Consider the following 4,410-nt stretch of genomic DNA (forward strand, 5'->3'; position numbering starts at 1 on the left):
TTTCTCCGCTCAGCTGCCCCAGCCCAACTCTCTCCTGCTGGGCTCCCAGCAGAGGGGTTCCCCCCTCGGGGCATTGCTGGGGCTCCTCTGGCCCCGCTCCAGCAGGTCCCTGGCTCTGCTGTGCTGAGGACTCCAGAGCTGCCCCAGCACTGCCGGGGGGGCTGCCCAGAGCTCTGGTCCCAGCTCTGGGTGACCTTACACCCAAGGTGACAAGTGGACACGTCCATCACAATTCATGGCATCACTTGGATTTTGGGGGAGGCTTGGGGGATTTTTCTTTCCTTTTTTTTTTTTCCTCTCCTCTTGCTTATCTTCATGGGAGGTTTTTAATTAGCTCTGAATCATCATTAAGCACTAAAGCAGGCCAAGTTCACCAAGGGGGTGAGTCTCCTGGAGTCAACCACATTACTCAAGGGGTCAACGTTCCCCTTCATGCATTCCGTGGCCACGTTACGAAATCCACAGAGCAACAAATAGCTGTTTTGACTAGAAATAGAATTCACCAAGGAAACATTCCCCAATTTTAGCACCCGTCTGGCCCAGGACAAAGCCAGCAGCAGCTGCAGCTCCCCCTCCAGAGCAGAGCAAATTCTTGTAGTGGTTTGCATGGCTGAGGCCCCAGCTGGCCACTGTGCTATTAATAAGGTCTATTTTGGAAAAAATGATCATTTCACAAGCAGCCAAGCTATTTATTAGCCTTATTATCATCACCACCAGCTGCAAGGTGTTTTGGATCCCTCCTGCATTGCAGATGTAGCCTGACCAAGGGACAGTGTGCTGCCAGTGAGGGTGATGAGCTGGTCTCTTTCTTTGAGCTCTTGGAAAGCTGGTAGCACCTCTCTGCCCACCAGGCCCTTAAATAGAATCATAGAATGTCTGGGCTGGAAGGGACCTCCAAAGGTCATCTAGTCCAACCCTCCCTGCCATAAGCAGGGGCATCTCCAACTAGATCAAGCTGCTCAGAGCTTCATCCAGCCTGATCTTGAATGTCCCCAGGGATGTGGCCTCCACCACCTGTCTGGGCAACCTATTCCAGTGGTCTGTCACCCTCATATTGAAGAGCTTTTTCCTCATGTCTAACCTAAATCTACCCTTTTCTAGCTAACACTGTCATTGACTTCCATTCCTTCTCCAAAAGGCTCTTTGGGCCCATCTGTCTCAGTCCACTCCAACAGCATGAGAAGAACACAAAACTTTGGTAGCACCAAGCCAGATTTTAAAACATATTTTCCTCCCACCAAGATTCTGCACAGCAAGAGGTAGAACATGGGACAAGGGAAAATCCACCCCTTGTTCCAGTAACAACAAGGGCCTCCCAGCTAAGGTGGCCAGCAGATATTGGTCCCTGGTCCTGCAGCCACCAGGGAGGCACATGCCACAGCCAGGCTGCTCCAAAGCTTCATGGAATGGCTTGGGTTGGAAGGGACCTTCAAAGGCCACCTAGTCCAACCCCCCCTGCACTGAGCAGGGACATCTGCAGCTAGATCTTTAACTGAGCTATGGAAAGCAAAGCAAAAAGCCAAGCAACTCCCACGCACCCATCCCTTCAAAATATACCTGTGGATTTTGCAGCATCTCCAAAACCTTTCATGGTTTTGGGGAGCAGCTGGAAAGCAGCCTTAGAATGGAAACTCCACTGCAGCCTTCAGCATAGCTGGGCAGCTCTAATCCTATCCTAAACCCAAGGCACACGTGAGCCTGCAAAACACCGTGGTGAAGTCTCTATTCTTGTCCAGAGTATTTTTAGCAACCAAGGGTAATTTTTAGCCTGCTTTGTTGTGGGTTTTCCTTTTTCCCCTTTCGGCGTAGAGAGCGGCTGTCAAAACGCAGGCGCCGCTCCCAGTGCAGGCAGCAGTCAGTCCCTTTGGGCTAACTGGCTTTCTAAATTGGACTCAATTTGGATTTCTAAACCAGAAATGCTCAGCAATCCAATTCCTGGCATGCTATAAAGTGTAAGAGTGTGAAACTGTCACCTATGGCAAACATTTCTCCATCACAGGACCAGGGTGAGGAAATCGGTGGAAGAGGGGGGGGGAAAAGAGCTTGTTTTGCAGCTGGCTTTAAGGGAAAGGAATCCTAAATCTTGAGTGAGCCTCTGGGTTTGCTTGGTGGCCAAAAAAAAAATGTTTATTTCCTTAACACAGGGTGATTACAATGAGCTCTGCATCTCTGTTGAAAAATACCCCTCCTGCTGTCTGGGCTGCGGCGTAAACAGGATGCGCTGAAACATCAGCCCAGCCAACACCTTCCTGCTCACATCTGACCTGCTTCCCCAAAATAGAGCCCCGTGGGCCTCACGGGGTCATCACCACCTCGTTTTGGTGTGCTGGGGAACGTGGGGACGGGCAGCTCGGTGGTCACAGCAGGACTGAAGAGGCTGGAGTTGAGCCTGGAGGTGCCCAGCCAGAGCTGAGCTGCATGGGGGTGTCCTCTAGTGAGGAGCCCCAAGCTCCCCGTGCTGTCAGATCAAACCCATCCTGGCTGGTTCCCAGCAGCTCCCAGCACCTGGCTGGCTGGGCAGTTATCTGACACGAGGCTGGGGGGTTCCTTAGGTGACTCATCACCACAAATGCCAGGAAGAGACCAAGATGTTTGCCTTTGGATGCTGTTCCTATCAGCACCAACTTAAGAACTAGCTAGAGAATGCCTTTTTGGATGGTTTTTCTCCATTAAAAAAAAAAAAGGCAGGAATCCTGCAAACTCCTCAGGCACAAGCACCATCTTTTCCAGCCCCTTGGCAGCAACAGACACAGTGGGAATTTCCCAGAATCAAGTAAATGAAAATTTCCCCAGTGAAATGCTTCTAGTGCTGGATCCAACCCTTTCTCTTCTGCTTTCCTCCAGCAAAAGCTGCCCACATTTCATCTTCTGCATCTTCCTGGGCCCTTGAGCAGAAGGTTACCTTTAGGGATGCCTGTGATCTCCTCAAGACCAAGAGGATTGAGTGGCCTCCCTACAGACATGGACTCTGGGTTTCCAAAGGGGCATCATCAGATTTCTTAGAAATAAATATTTCTTGGAGCCCACCTTGATATCAAAACCCAACCTTACAGGTTTTGCCTAAATAAGACTGGGGTCAATGAACACGCTCAAGTGTTTCAGAACTCTGAGATCTTATTCAGTGCATGAGTTACACACAGATTAACAAACCCCCAAATCTTTCTCCACGTCCCAAAGGTCTGACAAGAATAGCAACAGGCAGCTCTGGTGGGTGCCACCACGTTAAACTGAATTAATCATCATCCCACGAGCTCATGCATCTGCAGGGACTCTTAAAACTCTAATGAACTAATTTCCTGGCTCCAGTGATGGCATCCAACCAAGCTAAAACTGGAAAAAGGGTTTGGGGAAGCACATTTCACTCAGCTGTCATCTCTTCCCACACCAAGAGTCCCAGAAGACCATCTGGGGTTTTGTGGAAAAGCCATTTGCCATTACCTGGGCTGTGGAAAAATATTTGCCAGCATGTCCTGACTACAAGAGCTAAGGATGGAACTAATTGCCTAGAAAATGACTTCACAAAATGAAATCAAGACATTTGTTTCGACTCAGTGAGCATCAACTGCTTCTTGAACGACCAATCTTCTGTTTTGTTTGCTTCTTTCTGGTTAATGGATGACCAAAGAGCCTTGTTTTCCAGCATGGAGCCAACAACTGAAAACATCCTGGTCCTTGGAACCAAATGCTTTGGGTATTTCAGCCTGGAAATCCATGAGGGACTTCAAGCTGCTGCTGATTTTTCTTACAGGCAGCTGGAAATCCTTTAAAAACTGGGTTCATCACTGAGATGTTCTTATTGCTCCTCTCAAAAGCTGCCTTACACCCCAGTGGTGTAAGATTTGACCATTGATGCCTTCTCCAAATGGAGAGCATGGCAGTGCTGGACTGTTCCTGGAACCATCAAGAAATTCCTCTTCTTCCAGTCACCAACGTGGAATTTTTTTTCCCAATAATTAAGGCAAGCACAGATGTCCCATAAAGACATGGACACCCTGTCACCAATGGAAGGAGGTTTATCTGCTCTGGGGAGCCCTGGGTGAAGGCTGAGGGAAGCCAGCTGAGATACCTACGATGTCTCAGGTGGGTTGGTGGGTCAGGGACTACACTTGGACTTTGCCTTGGATTTTGGCTGAGCTGGCAGGTGTTAGAAGCAAGATGAGGAGGAGGTGGTGGGCAGGAACAGTTGACCAAGCACAGTGTCTACAGAGCAGTGCTTGAGAACATGCCCTTACCCCCACCCCAAAAAGAGCCAGGCATTTACTGTTGCCTTTTTTTGTTTTGCTGAGGAGAGGAGGATGTTTTGGGTGTATAAACTTCTCCTGGTTTCCAGCAAAGGTTGGGCTGCCTCACACCTTTGAACACCAGGAGCTGGCAAGGCAGTGAAGGTGAAGAAGAAGCCCACCAGCCTCA

This window comes from Merops nubicus, unplaced genomic scaffold, assembly GCF_000691845.1.
Source record: "Merops nubicus isolate BGI_N331 unplaced genomic scaffold, ASM69184v1 scaffold6123, whole genome shotgun sequence".
NCBI classification, from domain to species: domain Eukaryota; kingdom Metazoa; phylum Chordata; class Aves; order Coraciiformes; family Meropidae; genus Merops; species Merops nubicus.